Consider the following 21285-nt stretch of genomic DNA (forward strand, 5'->3'; position numbering starts at 1 on the left):
GTTTTGTTTCTTACCCTCCTCATTCAGTGTGTCTTTCCATGCTCAATACTGTATCCCGAACAAATGCTGCACTGAATGTCTCTTCTGTGGCACTCACAGCTATAGTATTTGAGACTCACAAATAATAATGAACTTCTCTTTATAACCTCTGTGAGATATTTGAATATTATTATACCCATTTGATAGATGGGGAAGTTAGATCCTGGGATATTGAAGCCAAAATTTGCAAAGAATTAATTTTGGCCACTCAGCTCGGTTGACCTGGGAACCCAATTTTTCAGATTACTTAGCATTTTTCTTGCACTTTGGATGTTCAGAAGACTGTACAACAACAGATTTTTCTAGGCCTTTATGAAGAGACAAAAATAAATTCCATTATATGCAATTCTTACAACCACCCAAAATGCTAGTGCTCTTAAAACAAACCAAACCCTGAAAGACCATTTCTCCAGATCATTTTGAATTTTAGTTAAATAAAATAAAATAAAATAAGGAGTTCTATCCTCCATAGCATTTGCAACCCCTCCCATCTTGGTATCGTCTGCAAACTTTATAAGTGCACTCTCTCTGCCACTATCTAAATCATTGATGAAGATATTGAACAGAACCGGATCCAGAATTGATCCCTGTGGAACCCCACTTGTTATGTTTAGAGCAGGGGTTCTCAAACTTCATGGCACCGTGACTGCTTTCTGACAACTGAGCCTGCTGCCCTGGGTGGGAGGGTCAAAGCCCAAGCCCCACTGCCCTGGGTAGGAGGGGGGGGACAAAGCTGAAGGGCTTCAGCCCTAGGCAGGGGGCCTGTAACTCGAGCCCTGCTGCCCAGTGCTGAAGCCCTCGGGCTTAGACTTCAGCCCTGGGCTGTGGGGCTCGGGCTTCAGCTTTGGCCCCAGGCCCCAGCAACTCTAAGTCAGCCCTGGCAACCCCATTAAAATGGGGTCGCGACTCACTTTGGGGTCCTGACCCACAGTTTGAGACTGCTGGTTTAGAGTACTTCCTTAGCTATCCTTATTCTTAGTGATTATTAGCTCTATATTATGCTTGCTGAAGTGATAAAACTCATTTTTTTTAATTCTGCGGAACTAATTTTTCGTTCAGTTTGGTTTTAGTTCAGTTCATTTCCCTATTTTTTCTTGTCGGTATTGCTACAGAAGCATGAGTTTCAGCCAGGGAGGGGTGAGGAACTGGAGGAGGATTCAGGGATCTGGTAATTTTTCGGGAAATCCTGCTCCTGCTTGTACCTAGAATGGTGGTCAGATTTTTCTCTTTTCAGTAAAATGTCTGGCAAATGACTGTTAAAGATAAATACCACTGTTAGACTTTGTTATACTCTTCACATCTCTTTAATTTCATCCAGGGATCTGAACTCATAGATAAACAAAAACTTTTTTAATGTATGGGCAACAGTGGCACACAAATTAAGTGTTTTGGCCCAAGGTCACACAGCATGTCTGTGACAGCTGGAAATAGAACTTAGATCTCCTGACTTGCAATCCTGTGCTTTAACCACAAGACCATCCTTCCTTGACAGTACTGAAGTCTGAACTTCCAGTCCAAAATGGTATATGTGGAGCCAGACACTGTAGCAATTCATGATAAAGGTAGAAAAATCCCTTTGCCTCTCTGGGGTGGTCTTTCTTTTGTTTTTTGTTTAAAAAAAGAAATGACCCCAGGGATATTTAATCAGTTGAAGCCTAAAATATTTTCTAATTAAAATGGATATTTTATATCAGCTCCCTGAACTCATAACATTCACTCTCCAGGATAATTCTGTTTTTCTTTTGTGTGGCCGAGTGGCAATACGTTTTACAAATAAAACAAACAAAACCCACTCCTCTTTTATTGTCGGGGGAATGGGGAGAGGAAAACTGTTTAAGGAAAATTAACTGTTGGCCTGACTTTGAAGTGCTGAACAGCTCCAGCTGCCACTGAAGTCAATAAGATGATGTAGGTGCTCAGCGTTTTTGAAAATCAAGCCACACATATGGTAATATTCCTTTACCGACAGATGCATTAAGACAGAAGGATGCAGTTGGGTTTACTGCAACTATAGACACTAGTATCTAAAAAGGAAAAGTTGATTCTTAACTGGAATATCTGTAAAGTTAATCATCTTAGTAATTCATATAGAGGAGATGTATGAAAGAGGTCCCCTACATTGGTGCATTTTGCATACTAGTGAGCACGTCCATCATATTCATGATGCACAAACATATAATACCTATTGCAGCTTATGAGCAGCAAAGCTGTAGCATCATAAGGCTGTATCTAAAAGGGATGGTAAACACAAGCCTTGTAGTCTTGTTCCCAATGCTCACGGCTGATGGGGGAGAGGGAGGGAGAGGAGACAATTGTACCGAGGCCCTGAGTTCAAGGAGCCCCCTGAAAACATCTGTAATGTCTGTTTCTGTTTTGCTTCTAAAGCTCTTCAATTCATATAATTGCATTGCCTCTTATGTATAGCTGATTATATGTAGTCAGGTTGCAATTGTAATCCCACTTGCTCTCAGCAATAGGTGACATAACTGTTGAGCTACAATGAACAAAGCCCAAAGTGCTTTTTTTTTTTTTATAATATGCTGCTTTTAAGAACAATGGCTTGGTTCATAGTATAGTTGTTTGTTAATTGGAGAACTGTAGTTTAATATAGAAGTTTACTCAAGGAAAAAGTACTGAAAGCTTTTATAATCAAATAGTTCAGATGGCAGCAGAACTTGTCCTTCCACTCATCTTTATAGCTGATAAAGCATTGTTCTTGTGACTGTGGGACTGGAGAAACTAACCTTACTGGATTTCCTACTATAATAGGGCAATTGTAGATGTAGCTAGGAGCTTAAGGTGAAGTATCTCGTGTCAGAAAGGTGTCATAAGAGAGCTATGTAATAAGAATAAAATATGTTTTTCTGTATTTCCCCTAGAATTTGAAAACTGTATTTACTGTCTAAATAGTTTGGCTCCTGTTACATATGTACTACAACTTCTTAAATAGATCACTTACCGGTGCATGGCTACATAAGAATGGCCATACTGGGTTAGATCAGTGGTCCATCTAGCCCAATATCCTATTTTCCAACAGTGTGACTATAGGAAAAAACAGTGCAGAGAATTTATCGAATGATCAATCCTCTGTCATTCAGTCCGAGCTTCTGGCAGTCAGAGGCTTAGCAACACTTGGAGACATCTTGGTTCAGAGCCATTGATGGACCTATCCTGCAGGAACTTATTTCATTCTTTTTTGAACCCAGTTACAGTTTTGGCCTTCACAAACTCCCCTGGAAGTGCCAACAGAAATGTCTTTAAAAGAACCTATAGTAGTCCAGTTAGGCTAGACAGAAAATTGCAGGACTTTATTTATCAGTTATTTTATTATTTATGATAACCATACCCTGGGTGGGCTGTACCAGCCTTTGACAAATACCAGAGGGATCTGCTTGTTTTTTCAGATATTTTAAGCAATGCTTGACTCCTTTATTTGACATAATAAGCTAACATTGAATTGCTAGTACCTGCTTACTATTGGTTAAATATAATTACTTCTCTAAATTTACTGGGTGTTCATGGATTGTATAATGCAGTGGTTCTCAAACTTTTGTACTGGTGACCCCTTTCACATAGCAAGCCTCTAAGTGCGACACCCCCCCTTAAATATATTAAAAAATGTTTTTAATTTATAACACCATTATAAATGTGGGAGACAAAGCGGGGTTATGGGTGAAGGCTGACAGCTCACGACCCCCCATGTAATAACCTCGTGACCCCCTGAAAGGTCCCGACCCCCAGTTTGAGAACCCCTGATATAATGCAATACCGCTTTATTTTGTACAAATTAAACAAATGTGATGTTTTGCTGTACCTGATCTCAAACTGAGAAAATAACACTCCATTTTTAGGGAAACACTTGCCACAAAACGCTTTTAGGGAAGGTCTAACATGAGGTTGAAGAACGCTTTGTCCTGCTGTCAAGTGATGAGTCATACTGGTGGGCCTGAGAGTGCAGCCTTTCCTGGCCCTGAGATAATTGTTCCCCCTCTGCTGCATTCTGCCACTTGGTGCTTCATGCCCTACCTTGCCTTGCTTAATGGCTTCAGGCAGAATGGTGAATGGGGCATATGGCACCAAGGTGCTGAATACATCACAAACACCCCAAAATGGGAGAAATAGTACCAACACCTGCCCCCCACCCCTCTTTCCAGCAGCCACTTGCTGCAGGCACCATAAATGTGAATTATCAACCTTTTGTGCGGTTAACATTTCAGCTGTAATGTTACTTTCACACATGGATATAAAATATATTTTTTGCCTTTAACCTGATCTTTGTTTGGGAGAGAGCCTCTTGTGCAGTCTTTTTATTCAGGACAAACTGTCAGCATTGTCATTCGCACTGTATCTGGGTGTTGATTAAAGAGGGAAGTAGCAGATTGTTTTGTAGATTAAAACAAGAAGAAACTAACAAAACTATATTTTTTTTGTTCAGGCTGGAATGCCCATTTTATAACCTGGTATGGGTGGTCACCTTCTCAACAGCATGAAATGCACTGGACTTTTCAGTTTCATAATTACCGAATTTGTGTATATTCCAGCAGAATCTTTGTGAACTTTTAAAATTGTTTGGACAAAAATCATTAGGTTATAACTAGTATTTCAAAGATGACTTAATTTATTGCTGTGATTGAGCTTTCCACGGAAAAATGTCAGATGAAAACCTGCATAGACTTTGAAGCCAAAGTCCATATTAGGTATAGCCATGGGTGTGAGGAGCCTTGAACTAGACTCTCAGTTTCTGTGGCTGCTGAGTCATGGTAACATGTGGCATGCTCTGTATAATAAACATGAGAATTTTACACCGTGTGTTGCCAAGGTAAGGGAGTTTTATCAGGTTGTCAGAAGGCTGGTTCTGCAATAGAGTGTAAAGAGATCAGCTTTTAATTTGCTTATTGTACCTTGACAAAAGCCAGAGTGTTGGAGTGAGTTGTGCATTTTTCAAAAGAAAATTAATTACCCATGTTGTTGTAAAGTGGAGGATATTGTTGCTGTAGTTACATACGGTATTTTTACAGTGGAGTGGTTGTTTTGTAAGTAATACAAATGCTCAGTTATACTATCTTGATGGAGAGATGAGCAGAAATAGTACAAATCACTGAAAAACCACAGCAACAGAACCTAAATTGCTCTGAAATAATGCTTTGCACCTTTATTTTTCTTCCAGTTGTATGTAAAGCCACCTACGCTGGAGCTCCGGAAGTGTATACAAATATTTAATATACAAAACTAAAGATTAAAATCCCAAAATACAACAACTGGCTCTTCTCATCCAAGACAACCCTAAGTAAGAAAATAACAGACCACTAATGAAATAGCTTCTGAAATCTGATCACCCCATAGTCCTCAAATACCCCTTGAACGAAATCCTGAAGAAATACATTAGTTTTACAGCATATTCTGATAGTCAACATATTTAGGCTTTGCTAGGAAAAGGGGGAGCAACTGAGATTGAGGACACCTTGCAAAAAACATTGTCAGTAGTTTCCTCTTTTTATATAGGCAGACATTGGCCTTTGTTCATTGGCTGGTTGAAACGATGGTGATATTGCATCCTGTAAGAAAAGTGGACCCTCAGGTATCAAGGTAGCACACATTCAAAACAATATCTTTTAAATTCTATCTGAAAACAAATAAGTAAATACTTGTCCATGTAAAGAGCCTAGCAGAATGCTGATGTTACGTAAACTATAACTGGAAGCTAGTGCTGACTCTAGTGTGTTGATGTGACCATTCAATATCTTCATCAATGATTTAGATAATGGCATAGAGTACACTTATAAAGTTTGTGGACCATACCAAGCTGGGAGGGGTTGCCAGTGCTTTGGAGTATAGGATTAAAATTCAGAATGATCTAGACAAACTGGAGAAATGGTCTGAAGTCAGTAGGATGAAATTCAATAAGGACAAATGCAAGCACTCCACTCAGGAAGGAATAATCAGTTGCACACACATAAAATGGGAAATCACTGCCTATGAAGGAGGACTGCGGAAAGGGATCTGGAGGGCATAGTGGATCACAAGCTAAATATGAGTCAACAGTGTAACATTGTGGCAAAAAAAGCAAACCTCATCGTGGGATGTATTAGCAGGAGTGTTGTAAGCGAAACATGAGAAGTAATTCTTCTGCTCTGCTCCATGCTGATTAGGCCTCAACAGGAGTATTGTGTCCAGTTCTGGGCACCACATTTTAGGAAAGATGTGGACAAATTGGAGGAAGTCCAGAGAAGAGCAACAAATATGATGAAACATCTAGAAAACATGACCAAAAAAAGTATGAATTGGATGAATGGACTATAAGGTGGATAGAAAGATGGCTAGATCATGAGGCCCAACGGGTAGTGGTCAATGGCTCGATGTCTAGTTGGCAGCTGGTATGAAGCGGAGTGCCCCAGGGATTGGTTATGGGGCCAATTTTGTTCAACATGTTCATTAATGGTCTGGATGATGGGATGGATTGCACTGTCAGCAAGATCGTGGCTGACACTAAGCTGTGGGGAGAGGTAGATACACTGGAGGGTAGGGATATGACCTAGAGAAATTGGAGGATTGGGCCAAAAGAAATCTGATGAGGTTCAGCAAGGACAAGGGCAGAGTCCTGCACTTAGGATGGAAGAATCCCATGCTCTGCTACAGGCTGGGGACCGACTGGGCAAGCGGCAGTTCTGCAGAAAAGGACCTAGGGGTTACAGTGGACGAGAAGCTGGATATGAGTCAGCAGTGTGCCTTCGTTGCCAAGAAGGCTAATGGCATATTGGGCTGCATTAGTAGGAGCATTGTCAGCAGATTGAGGGAAGTGATTATTCCCCCCTATTCGGCACTGGTGAGGCCACATGTGGAGTATTGTGTCCAGTTTTGGCTCTTCCTCTTACCTCACCCCCACTAAAGAAGGGATGTGGACAAATTGGAGAGAGTCTAGCGGAGGGTAACGAAAATGATTAGGGGGCTGGGGCACATGACTTATGAGGAGAGGCTGCGGGAACTGGGCTTATTTAGTCTGCAGAAGAGAAGGATGAGGGGGGTTTGATAGCAGCCTTCAACTACCTGAAGTGGGGTTCCAAAGAGGATGGAGCTCAGTTTTTCTCAATGGTGGCAGATGACAGAACAAGGAGCAATGGATCTCAAGTTGCAGTGGGAGAGGTTTAGGTTGGATATTAGGAAAAACTATTTCACAAGGAGGGTGGTGACGCACTGGAATGGGTTACCTAGGGAGGTGGTGGAATCTCCTTCCTTAGAGGTTTTTAAGGTCAGGCTTGACAAAGTCCTGGCTGGGATGGTTTAGTTGGGGTTGGCCCTGCTTTGAGCAGGGGGTTGGAGTAGATGACCTCCTGAGGTCTCCTCCAACCCTAATCTTCTATTATTCTATTTCCCCTGGTTGTCTTCCCCCAACCCATGAATACCAGAGTTTTCCTCTGTCTTGTCTGGGTTGTTCCTCAGCCAGCTAGCCCTAGCCTCAGATGACACACTGAGTGAGTGAATTGTTCAGCTGCATCAGCTAGGACAGATAACTGGAGCTCTGCCATTTTATCAGCATATTAGAGACGCTGTAGCCTAATCACCCTCATTATGAGGCCATTAGGATGTTTGAGAGAGAGGTGATGCCATAGAACCCCTGTGGTATCCTGCGAGGCAGCCCATGGGGCAGACGAGCAATTGCGAAGCAGCTGTTTGACCTCTATAAAAGAGGAATGGAGTAGCTCAATCAATCAAAGGCCAGGTCTACACTAGGAGTGCTTTTCAGTCTAACTGTACCAGTATATTATAACAGGAAAGTGCTCCTAATGTGGATGCAGCATATACCAACAAATCTGCTTTTGCCAGAAATAAGCTATAGCAGCAAACATTTAATTGTGTGTATAATTTATAAACAAACTGCATCTACATTAAGGGCTTTTGTCAGCCAGAGATCACACCTTATCACACCCATGACCAGCCTAGCTGTGCCAGCAAAAGTTTATAGTCTACACCTGGGCTAACCCTGTTAGGGACTTCAGATATGTCAACTGTACCTCATGATCATTGGTGTCTATACGGTGCCTTCAGTCCAAAGATTCCAAAGAACTTTACAAATATGCATGCACGTGCCCTTGCAATGTCACTGAGGGGTAGGCAAGCAGTATTTCCATTTTAGAGATGACTAAACTGAGTCACAAGCCTTAAGTGACACACCCAAGGTCTTGCAGTGAGTCAGTAGCAGAGCTTGGGTGGAACCCATCTGTCAGAACACAATCATTTTGTGCCTTAACCATGTGGCTGACCTTCCTCCCCAAGGGAAACTTGTTCTTATTATCATCCAGGTTTGTGGTAAGTACTGGAAGCATTTAATTTGTGTTCAGTTTTGACTTAGCAAGTTTTTCTAAGAAAATTAGAGTAATTTAAGAATTTTGGTTCACTTGCTAAAATGACGTGCATAAGCTTTCAACAGTTAGATAATTCCTTTCTTATGCAAATTAAGAAATGGGTCCATTGTAACATCGGCGTATGTGTGACATCCACTGAGTTTTTCTTCAGCTGAAATCTCATTGAACAGTTAAGAAAGGAGCTAAACAAAATTTTAAAGGAGCTAAACACTGTTTTAAAAATAGTGACTCTGTGTACATCTCCAGGGATGTTGTGAAGACACCAAATTTAAGCAACTCTTTCCTCTTATCCACTGATAAAGTCCATGAAAAATTTTGTTTTTCCTTCAGACAAGTGTTTACATAGTTTAATCTTAATTTGTGAACAAAAAGAGTAAATTATGTTTTAGACCAAATGTCTTAAGTATATTGGAGAAATTACAAACAGGAAACCACAAAGAAATGCAGCCCATGACATGAATTTGAGAGAGGCTGGAAACTTTCAGAGCTTCACTGGTTTAACCAGGTTTTTTCCCTAGAAAACAGTAGAACTTAAAACGGTTCTGAAAATCTCCTCTCACTGTAATTAGTATTGAATCACTAGTTCCAGCAACAGTGTCAAGGGCCAGTTGGCCCTTTAAGGAGACTCAAGGCCTAGCTTGCCCATGATGGCCCTCTGAAGACTCACCGGAGTCAAGGTGGTTGTCCCAGGTGGCTGATAATGGTGCACCTGCACCCTATAAAAAGGCTGCCTGAGCTCAGTTGGGGAAAAGCTCTCAGGAGGAAAGTACCTCTGATGAGAAGAGAGACAAGGTGGATGAGGTAATATCTTTTATTGGACCAGCTGCTGTTGGTGAGAAGAACAAGCTTTTCAGCTTGCACGGGGCTCTTCTGAGAAGAGGTTTGTAAGGGGGCAACCCCAGAGGGAGTATGTCCTAGGGAAGGGAACAGGAGTAGCCATGAGGAAGGGAACTGAGAGAGTTCCAGAGAGAGAGAGTCTGTTTCCCAGTTTCCAGGAGCAGGAGTATCTTGAAGGGAAGGAATCTGAGGGAATGTCTACACTGCAGCTGGGCGCAAACCTCCCAGTGCGGGTAGGCAGATTCATGCTACTTGGGCTCAAGCGAGCATGCTAGCAATAACAGTGTGGACGTTGGCACTCGGGTCTCTCCAGTGTAGGTGGGTCAAGTGGACTTACTGGTGTGAATCTGTCTACTTGGGGTGGGAGGGTTGCTTCCAGCTGTAGTATAGACAGATCCTGAGACTGTTTCCAGGAAGAGAAGAAGAGTATTCTGGGAGAAGGAATCAGAGACTGCCCCCCAGGTGAAGGAGGTGGGGTTATCTGGAAGAAAAGGAACCAGCAGTTGTTTCCAGGAGAAGGGAAGAGGACTCTTGAAGGGAGGAGCCAGAGGTCATTGTCCAAAGCTAGTTGCACTGACTGTAGGATGGTGGATGCCCTGGGGGTTCCTGAGTAAGATCTTGCTTATGTTTGTGTTAATTTATGATGTCGGTGAATGAGGCCCTCTGAAGGGGAAGCACTCTTTGATACCGAGATTTGTTTGGACTGCCTTGTACCTGGCTAGGGGAAACTAAGGCAAGGCTTGCTTGCGGCACCAGTCCTGAGTGCTAGGGGACATGCAGTCAGAAGCAGAGCATCCACACGGAGAAATTGAAATAGATATTTTTAAACCTCTTTTTAAAATTTAATATTTGCTATCCAAGGTCAAACTAATCCATGTAGTATATTTTTCTTAAAGGAAAAAACACTTCAAATATATTGGCTCTGCCTCACAAGAAACGATATAATGTATGCGGCTCACTTCCGTAACAAAACGGACATCAGCTGCAAGCTTCTCAGGGGTTATTTTGGACAGTTTGAGGGAAAGAGTTGTCAAAATGTCAAGTACCTAACTTGTGTAGTTCTCTTGCAAACAAATGTTATGCATTATTGATTGGAGAAGTTCTTGTGAGGAAATTACCAGCCTATTCTAATGGTGAAATATTAAACAGAACTCTCTTTCATGCAGAATAGCAACTGGTAAACCTCTGGTGCTTTATTTTTTAACTAGGGTGGCTTCTCCCAGAGTCTCTCACTTCTTCCCCCATAGCCACTCTACCTCTGGAGAAGGAGGTCTGGATAAGATGCTGTTTCACGTGTTGGCCAAAGAGGATCACTTGAGTCAGAGCCCTCTTTCAGTCAGGCTGTGTGAATTGCCCGAAAGTCCTATGTTACAGACTTGTTTAAGAGTTGTACCAGGGAGTTCAGTGGTTTCCAACCTTCTGTGAGAGCTCCCCTTGTAACGCGTTGGTAGCTAGTTGTATGTTCGTTACGGTGATCCACCACCGTCAGGGCACCGTTGTGCTAAGCACTGTAGAAGTAGAGTAGTAGATGGTCTCTGCCCTGAAAGAGCTTGCACACTAGACAATAGGGACAAAGAGTAGGGGAAAGAGAGAGAGAGGGTCTATATACCAATCACTTTGTACCGTTTCCTGGTACAGTTCATTTTATTTTCAGTCCGTTAGTGGTAGTGTCTATTCTTCTTCTCCCTGCAGTTGCCTAGTCCAGTGTAGTTTTAGCTGTCCTCTATGCTGATCTAGTAGTTAGAAACAAGAGGAGGAGCCAGCAGCAGCCCGCCAGACAGCTCTCCATGGACCAAGCGCATCATAGACACAATTTTTGGGAGCCGTTGCACTTGAGTCAGAGTGGATTTAAGTTCTTCCCACCACCACTGCTCTTCTTCTCTGCTTGTTTCCCCACCCCCAGCATAGCCTGCCTCCTCACCCCAGGCCCAGGTTGAAAGCATTGAGTTAGTGACAGTGGTTGGCTCTAAATGTGGTTTGTGTCCAAGGTGGCTAATACTCTTAGTAACCATAGCAGCTAAGTGTTTTGCCCTTGCTATTTGGGTGCCTTCCTGTAACCAGTTCAGCACTGTTTTTATTAAAGCCTAAACCCCCTCCCCAAATAGCATCCGTGTGAATGGCCTGGGTGGCCCTCCTTCCACGCCAGCATTCTGTGCCAAAGACATTCCAGTGTCCATTGTTACATATACTGCTGAGTGGATAGTCTGTGGGCATATGATCTACTGCAGAGGCAGGATGGGCCTGGTGTGCATGGGGAAAACTTCCCCCAGATTTTAAAATCGGTTCAGCTAAACAGATGAAATTGGCTGGCACTGTAGTGTAGATGAGAGTTCAGGCAGCTTGAACGATTTCATATGAATGTGTCTCAAAACCATCTCAAGCTGGTTCCGCAACTGGTGTGGTAAAAAATGGTTGTGGGCTACATACTATGGCTCCAGCAAAATCTGTTTAGCTGAGCTGGTTTTAAAACCAGTTGGAATTTTTTGGGGACGATATCCCAGCATAGATGGGCTGGTGTGTTACACGCTCAGATTTCCCCAGCACACATAGCTAGCTACAAACATGATTAGGAATTGTGGTTGGTACAAATTCACCAACACTTGACACATGACTGTTTTGGGAGGAGGCAAAATGCTGCTGTGTGGGCACAATTCAAATGAGTTTGCTGTTACCACGTTAGATGAGTGTCACAAACTGGTGAAAAATATCACAGATTGATTTTTATTATAGACAGGGCATGACGCTCATCCCTCTTTTACTAGGCCAGCACAGAGCTGGAGTTCTGGTCTTGAACACAGATCCTTGGCTCAGGAGCAGTGTGCTGCAACTAGGCTGCTTGGAAACTTTTACAAACAAGGGAAACTGTTCAGGGAATTTTTTCAAAAGCCAAAGCATTTTCACTTTAAAAAAAATAGCTGTCACTTTAAGTAGATATGTGTTATGGTTAAACTTCTCTAATCCTTATTACATGTCAGTATAAAAATGCCCTCAGTAATATGACCCAGCAGTTCCTTGAATGCTTTGCTAAACCAGTTGGAGCACCTCTGTTTCAGCAAAAATCTGTTAAATAGCCTTGGTGCATAGATAATATTGTTGCAGTTTATTCTCTTTGGTTTGAAAAGGTATTTGGTGATCTGTGCTCTATTAACTTTCCAAATAAAGCATAATTTTGAGAGATTCAGTATGTCCCCCACACATAATTGACCCTGGCCAATTTTAAAATATGGTTACTTGGAAACATGCAGATTCTGTGGAAGTCTCCTTTTCTTTGTTCTGTGTCTTCCACTTTTTTAAAGAAAATAACTTGAAATTTATAGGTGCTAAAGAGAGAGGTTGTGCAAGGTGTTACGAAAACTCTGTGAATTGCTGAACCACAATTTGCCTTGTTAAATTAGGATCATTACCACATCAAGTCAGTAACTACGCAAGCATTTTAATGTCAGTTCTAATTTATTCTGTGACTCTTGTCACTTTCATATTCAGGTTAAAAATGTTTGTAAAAGCTTGCTGCATATCATCGGTATTCAGCATTCAGAGTTTATTAGGTTCCTCCAGGCAGGCACTGTGTGAGCAAAGCACCTCGCTTTTGAAAGGCCCTTATTTAGGGGGCACCTAGCGGTCATTGTGGCAGGGGCAGTGAGTGGGGTAAGAAGAGAAGCTGTAAAAAACCAGCTTCAGGGCAAGGTGGGGCCATTTCCAGGCAGAAAATGGGCCCTACTTTGATTCCATACATATTTTTTTCCCACTGAAAGGCAAGGAGAGGCAGGGAAAGAGGAAGAGAGTAAGAATATACTGTGACTGGTAAAGAGAAGGCAATGTGCTACTCAGTATTGAAGCTAATGAAATGGATTTTATTTAAACATCTTACATTGTATATTGCATGAGACAGGTCTCGTTGAATGACCAAATCAGTACTGTAACCACTACATAATTCTGTGGTTGACAGGGAATACAATAATTATGCAGATCTGCCATCAGCATAGCCAGGTAAACAAGAAAAATGTTGCTGGGCACCATAGTAACCAGGTGGGTGGAAACTGTCTATCCTTGTACTGTCCGATGTGTCTTATGTGGTGGTCCAAGACAGGAAGATGTACTTAAATTGAATACTACAGAACTACGTAACATGCTTCCCGCCCTCCCACCCCCCGCAGATTTGAAGCCCTGTTACTGCAACAAGGTCCTGAATTATGAAAAGTTGGTCATCATAGAATCTCAGGGTTGGAAGGGACCTCAGGAGGTATCTAGTCCAACCCTCTGCTCAAAGCAGGACCAAACCCAACTAAATCATCCCAGCCAGGGCTTTGTCAAGCCTGACCTTAAAAACCTCTAAGGAAGGAGATTCCACCACCTCCCTAGGGAACCCATTCCAGGGCTTCACCACCCTACTAGTGAAAAAGTTTTTCCTAATGTCCAACCTAAACCTCCCCCTCTGCAACTTGAGACCATTGCTCCTTGTTCTGTCATCTTCTACCACTGAGAACAGTCTAGATCCATCCTCTTTGGAACCCCCTTTCAGGTAGTTGAAAGCAGCTATCAAATCCCCCCTCATTCTTCTCTTCTGCAGGCTAAACAGTCCCAGTTCCCTCAGCCTCTCCTCATAAGTCATGTGCTCCAGCCCCCTAATCATTTTTGTTGCCCTCCGCTGGACTCTCTCCAATTTATCCACATCCTTCTTGTAGTGTGGGGCCCAAAACTGGACACAGTACTCCAAATGAGGCCTCACCAGTGCTGAGTAGAGGGGAATGATCACATCCCTCGATCTGCTGGAAATGCCCCTACTTATACAACCCAAAATGCCATTAGCCTTCTTGGCAACAAGGGCACACTATTGACTCATTCAGCTTTTCGTCCACCGTAACCTCTAGGTCCTTTTCTGCAGAACTGCTGCCCAGCCATTCGGTCCCTAGTCTGTAGCAGTGCATGGGATTCTTCCGTCCTAAGTGCAGGACTCTGCACTTGTCCTTGTTGAACCTCATCATATTTCTTTTGGCCCAATCCATCATATTTCTTTGGTCATCCTAACCCAGCAGTATTGATCTGCTTAGATACAGTTTATAGTAATTGGCATTGAGTCTCTGGATTCCACAGTGATACATAAGGGTTTATTCCTCTTTTCTGTTTACTTGATAGGGGAACATAAAAGGCATTTGTGACCTTGTTTGTTTAGATGACAAATCAGTTGTCCTTGTTGCCAGTGCCTTGATGTGAGATACTTGGGCTTTATTAGAGTTACGATGAAGTGGTGTCTCTGTGGATGGTAGTTTAGACTGTGACTTCTACTCAGGTGTACGATTCTCCTGTGCCCCAGCAAAGGCTCTGAGTCCTGTTGACCCTCCCTCTGGCTATTTTTGCAGACCACTTGCACCACTCTTGGGTTGTGCCAGATGTTTTTGCTGGAGAGAGAAGCATGATGCCTGCCTTGAGGCTAGACATACTGCCTCTGCAGCCTACTCAGGCCCTGCTGGCCTTGGCAGATATGATCACCTGTGTGTATGGTTCTGGCAGTTGATTACCTGGCCAGACAGGCTGAGTAATAAGAGCACGCTGGGGATAATATTTCCATGAATAGAATTTTTTAGATGATTGTAAAGGCTAGGAAAGTAACTAGAGCTTTTAGGAGAGATTAGAGGGTATAGGTTACAGTGCATTCATCAAGGTGTATGTTTCTTCAGCTCTCCATCTTGTCTGATCTATCAGGTCTAGCTGAGTGGCTTCCCTGGTGTCTGAGAGTGAGGCTTTAAGAGCTGTCATGCTCAGCCCAGTCAGGACTGAAGTAGTGTTAGCAGATTCAGAGAAACAAATGGAAAAAAGGACAGCATACATCAGTTCTCCTGTTTGAAGGGCAGACACTTTGTCACTTGGAATTTGGAGTTGGGAATTGTGTGATTGGTCAGAAAGGGTTGCTGGAAAGCAGGTAAATGAAAAAGAAGTGTGTGTGTACGTACAGAGTGAAAGCCTAATGGAGTGGGGAGAGAGGAATAGCATCCCCCAGAGGCTTTGTCTTCACTGCCCAAAGTGAAGCGGTAGTTATAAGTCTGTAGTCAGCCTCACTTCAGTACCTGGAAAGGGTCTCGAACAAATTATTAAATCATCATTTTGTAAACAGCTAGAGCATAGTGGGGTTACAAGGAATAGCCAACATAGGTTTGTCAGGAGCAAATCTTGTCAAACTAACCTAAATTCCTCCTTTGACAAGGTTATTGGCCTAGTAGGGAAGCTGTAGGTGTGATATATCTTGATTTTATTTATTTATTTGGTAAGGCTTTTGATACAGTCCCACACAACGTTCTCATAAGCAAACTAGGAAAATGTGATCTAGCTGAAATTTACTATAAGGTGGGTTGCACAACTGGTTGAGACGTTGTCCTCAGAGTAGGTATCAATGGTCTGCTGTCAAACTGGGAGGGTGTTTCTAGTGGGGCTCTGCAGGGGTCAGTCCTGGGTCTGCAACTAGTCAATATTGTCATTAATGACTTGGATAATGGAGTGGAAAGTGTTCTTTTAAAGTCTGTAGATGACACCAAGCAGGGAGGAGTTGCAAGCACTTTGGAAGACAGGATTAGAATTCTAAACAACCTTGAGAAATTAGAGAATTGATCTGAAATCAACAAAATAAAGTCGATCAGGAGAAGTGCAAAGTGCTACATTTAGAAAGGAAAAATCAAATGCACAACTACAAAATGGGGAATAACTGGTTAGGTTGTAGTACTGCTGAAAAGGATCTTGGGGATCACAACTTGAATGAGTCAACAGTGTAATACAGTTATAAAGAAGGCTAATATTCTGGGCTGTAATAACAGGAGTCTTGTATGTAAGACATGGGAGTTATTTATCCCACTTTACTTGGCACTAATGAGGCCTCAGCGGGAATACTTTGTCGAGTTCTAGGTGTCAGACTTTAAAAAAGATGTGGACAAATTGGAGAGTCCAGAGAAGAGCAACAAAAATGATCAGAGGTTTAGAAAACCCAGCCTGTGAGGAAAGGTTAAAAAAAATTGTGCATGTTTAGTCCTGAGACTAGAAGAGTCGGGACTGCTAATAATCTTCACATCTGTTAATGGCTATTATAAAGATGATGGTGATCAATTGTTCTCCATGTCCACTGAAATTCGGACAAGTAATGGGTGTAATCCACAGCAAGGGAGTTTTAGGCTATTTATTAGGAAACACCTTTTAACTATAAGGGTAGTTAAATGCGTGAATAGGCTTCTGAGGGAAGTTGTGGAATCTCCCTCTTTGGAGGTTTTTAAGTACAGGTTAGAGCAGACAAACGCTGGTCAGGGATGGTTTAGATTTACTCGGTCCTGCCTCATTACAGGGGGCTGGACTAGATGACTTCTTGAGGTTCCTTCCAGGATGGTTTCCAGGATTCTGTGCTTAGGCAGTCTTGTCCATTTGCATAACTTGGGCATTAAATGCATAGAACTACATTAATTTGGTGATAGGGTTACATGCTTAATTTAAAAAAGGCAGCAAATTCAAAAGTTAATGTTCTAGTAATACTAACCCTCATTCACATGGTTTTTGATTAATGGTATGGCTGTTAAATGATATAGCCTGCACAGTGTGCTTTGATAATTCTGGGGCTATGTCTACACTAGAAACGCAAGTCAATCTATATTAGGTCGACTTATATCCACTGCAGTAATTACTGCGGTGGTGCATGTCTACACTACTCTGCTTGGTTGGTGTTGCTTGTCCTCTCCTGAAGTGCTTCCTCCAACCTAAGAGGGGCAGTGTAGAGAGCTGAGAGCCCAGGCTCCCAGTGGGTGGCTCTCCCCCTGCTCCCCATTCCCTGCTGGGAGCTGGGGGAAAAGCCTCCCAGGGCTTCTCGGCACCTCTCCGTTCCCCAGTCGGAGCAGTGGGAAAGCTGCCTGGGGCTTCTTGGTGCCTCCCAGTGCCCTGCTGGGAGCTGGGCAGCCTTATCAATTTCATGGCTCAGGAAATTGACATGGCTGCCCAGCTCTGGGTGGAGGGGGCTCCTGGGCTTCTCGCCTCCGCTTTCAGCTGGGAGCAGGATCCAGCCACCTGAGCTTCTCATCCTGGCTCCAGCTGCCCAGCAATCCGAGGGAGGGGGTAGGCTGTAGCTGAGACAAGACAGCCAACAGCTGACGTAAGGAATGCAGTGTCTACACAGACGAACTACACCGACATAAGCCTTACACCTCTCGTGGAGGTGGAGTTATGGCAGTGTAGTAGGGCACTTATATTGGCGGAGGAAGGCTGTAGTGTAGACACTGACATAATTAGGTCGACGTAAGATGCCTTACTTCGACCTAACTGTAGTGTAGACCAGCCCTAAGGGAACCTTAACTTTTCTGTCTGGATCTTGTTTTAATGTAACCTTTTTTTTAATAGGCTCTTATTTAAAGCTAGTATTTCAGACTTTCAAGTAAAGTTGATGCAAAAAAAAATCATCCTGTATAAAACAAATCTGTATTTAAACTAAGGAACATCTGTTGGAATAAGGAATTATGCTGAAAAGCATGCAACTCTTGCAGCATTATTTTGTATTTCAAATTGTATTCCATAATAATTCTGAGTTCACTAGAGACTACAGCAGTGATGTCAGCCAGCATTCTATGTGTTCTGTCTGTCGTCATAATTATAGATTATAGTGAGCGTTGCCAGAATCCTAAATGTCATTGGTGATTGTAGTATTTTGCTGATGAAATTCTGCAAAAAAGAGCCAGAGTTTGGAAATTCCAAGAAGGCTGTGTTGAATTCTGTATTGAAGGGTAAAACCTTTCTGTTTCTTTTGAAAGCCCTTTGAAGTCAGAGGATAGAGCTTTATAATAGTAAGAGTGCTTTCTCAATTGTTGGTCTTCTAATGTATTAGCACCGCTTCCTGCTGTGACACTATCCAGATTGTATTCAGCAAATTGGCATGATGCTATGAAGTGGGTTATTGTAGCTGTAATGGGGCCATGAAAATTATTGGAAAAGGATCAAAAAGGAAAATTTCAAGAAGGAAAAACAAATGTGATACCAACAGCTGTGGAAAACTGCTTTTGTTTGTTTAATAATATATACCTGTCAGGAACTGTGTTCACCATGAAAGCAGATTAGACTCCAAAAACTTCAACAAACCAAAATAAGCTCACTGTTCATTGCACAATCTTTTAAAATAGGTGATGTTCAGATTCTGAGATTAAGATAACAGTGTATTACAAGTAGGAGTATTCTTTCAGTGTAAGAACTTCCTTAATTGTTGTCAATATGAGGAGGAACACCATGGAGTATTTCAAAGCTGGTAAGTCTGTATGAGTAAATACAAGTAAACTAGAAGTTTCTTGTGATAGAACAGGGTGAAGAGGCCTATAATGGCCAAACTTTAGAGGAAATGGGAATATCAGCAGTACTTGCTTGAATCATAGGTGAAGAGATGAGGTTTAAGATGCATGGAAAAACATTTATAGCTTCATTGAATCCAGTGGAGTTCTGATAGTTTGCACCAGCTGAGGATCTGCCCCAGGGAATTTATTCTAGCTGGTGGAGATGGTGCATGGGAGAGATATGAAGCTCACTCGGGAGAACTGGGAAATGAAACAGAAATACTTGAGGAGCATAAGTAAATAGCAAAAGAATAGTGAAGTGATTGAGGGAAATTCTCTGGTAGATCTCAAGTACAGAAGTGTAGTTGTACTCTGGACTTTGAAATGATTAAGAAGTTAGTGGAACCTTCAGGATGGGGATGAGATGTGCTCAAAAGTGGGTGTCACTTTGTACATTGGTTGGTTGTTATGAAACGTAGCAGCATAGCTCAAACACCACATTTAAGAGCACCTGTGTGATAGCAAGGAGTATCTTCATGATGAAGAGACCAGAATTACTGGCTGAAAAGTAAAACAAATCAAACAAGTACTGAAAATAAAAAGCTATCTTTTTAATTTAAAAACAAAAAGGAGGTAGGGGACTCTCACTCGCTATGAACTTGCTGTGCAATGTGAGAAGTCAGTACGTTTGCAGGCTTCAAGAGACTAGACAAATTAGGAAGGTGATAGACCCTTTCTGAATGCAAATGGTGATCTAGACTACTATGTGCAATTATGGTTATCTCAGTAGCAGAGAGTTGCCAACAAGGAGGAATTCAATGAAAAGCAGCAATTGCCTGAAAGTTTGGAGGTGTTAAACTATGATAAAGATTAAGAGTAAACATATATCTTAACTAACTCACTTAAGGAAAAAGGGAGGACTGAGAGATGTAATCCTCTGTATTTGAAGGGCTTGACACCTGTGATGGAAGAGGATTTGGATGTTGGGGTCCAAAGTAGTATCACTAGACCTAATGGGATGAAACTGACCAAAGGAAATTGGGCACTGAGTACTCAGAAGTGTTTCCCAATAGGTAGGCTTATAGGACAGTGGAATAGACTCAGCAATGAAGTGGTGCAAGCTCCATTGTGTGAGTTAACAAAGCACTGGAGAATAGACTAAAGGAACAGTAATAGCTTGGTTGTGGGATGAACAAAATGACTTAATAGAGCTTTTCGCTCTCTAAATTCAGACCTCTATGGGTTATATAACCTGCCCTATTGTTAATGAAAATTAAATTACCAATAAAGGGGAAATGGCAGAGCAAAAAAACACTCAAAAGTTGGTTCTGTTTAACTCTCCCACTCAGATGAAAAGAGCTTTTAACCCCTTCTTAGCTCACCGGTTGTTTCCAACTCAGAGTTGAGAAACTCTTTCTTTCTGGAAAAAAAATCTTATCTCTAGCCATGCTGTGTATCCAAAAGAGGAAAAAAGTACAAACTTAATTCTGTACAACCAATCTCCTGTGTTATATTTCTCATAAACTTCTGTAGTTACATGAGTAACCAACTTAAGACACAATTTAAAAAAAGTGTATTACATTAGATTGATTGGAAAAAAAAGCATGTTCAGTAGCCTGCCTGCCTATAGAACACTGTATAAAGAGATTAGATGGACCTGTATATTAGTAGCCTGCCAGAATTCTGAAAGAGCTTGCGTAGGAGGCCAGTAATGGGAGCAAAACCAATGTCATATACATTTTTAACTTACTGGAAACTTTACTTATCAGCCTTTCCTTCCAGTCCCTAGTCTGACACTCCTACACAAAAGGTGATCAGGGTAGACTCTTGAAGGCCAAAAGGAGTATGCTTATGGTGCTGAGTATTGCAGAAAATCTGGGTATGATAAATAAAAGTAAAAAGGCCACCACTCCATTTGGCAGCTTGCTTGGCAGTTTCTGCAGACAGACCAAAGGCTGAATGGCCTGTGGAGCCTGACCTCCACTATTGTCCTGAGAGTTAGGAAGGATGGTCTCATGGATAGTGCACTCCTGCTGGGATGTAGGAACAGAACCCAAGTCTCTCAGCTTAGCCACACACAGCCTGTCTGACTCTGGACACTCGATCTATGCTGAGCCTCAATTCCCCATCTGTAAAATGAGGGTAGTGCATTAATGATTGTGAGATGAGAACCATATAACTACCTCGATAGACACCAGGCCACTGATTAAATAATTTAAGAGCAGTATGGGAAAACTTGAATTGCTTCTGCCTGTACTCTCCTTTTCTGTGGTTAAAGGAGACAGACAGCCACACTTCACCATTACTAATTTCCCTTAAAAACAAAAACAAAACAAAAAAAAATCCCCACCAAAACCTAAAAGCCGCCAGATCAGTTTGAATACCCTCCCTGCTCCCAATAAAGGAGTAAATAGAATTCTAGTAGAATATTTCTGTTATGGAGGGGAAGCCTAGATTTGAAGTCACCCTGTTCTTCTCTTGGTCCCCCCCTTTTTTAATTAAAAACATTTGGTTAGTTCTGTTAATTCAGTTGTGGACAGCACTGTAAAAGAGTGGTCACTACAAGTAAATAAGTAGCAATTATTTTATCAAATGAAATAAGTTTCCCCCACATCACTGATCAGGGACAAAAATGAACATAATGATAAAAATTGGTTAGAAAGAGTGAGGAAATAACAAGGACAGTGAAAGAGTAGAAATAATTGACTTAATCTTCAAGAAGGCTTTAGATCTCTTGGACATTAGTTTCTGATGCAATAATGTAAGCAGCT

The 21285-nt window shown here is 42.1% G+C and overlaps 1 protein-coding gene across 11 annotated transcripts in view; it reads left to right on the forward strand.

Moving 5' to 3' along the window:
• Positions 1-21285, forward strand: part of NCOA1 (nuclear receptor coactivator 1) — a 334422-nt gene that overhangs the window by 21970 nt on the left and 291167 nt on the right. Inside the window, exon 1 of one of the 11 annotated variants that reach the window (XM_039530435.1) lies at positions 18016-18037. The exons of the other annotated variants lie outside the window; for them this stretch is intronic. The gene's annotated coding sequence lies outside the window, so the exon portion shown is untranslated. Of the gene's footprint in view, positions 1-18015; positions 18038-21285 lie in introns of those variants that run through there. 11 annotated transcript variants of the gene reach the window in all.

The sequence above is a fragment of the Mauremys reevesii genome, linkage group 3, assembly GCF_016161935.1.
Source record: "Mauremys reevesii isolate NIE-2019 linkage group 3, ASM1616193v1, whole genome shotgun sequence".
NCBI classification, from domain to species: Eukaryota; Metazoa; Chordata; order Testudines; family Geoemydidae; genus Mauremys; species Mauremys reevesii.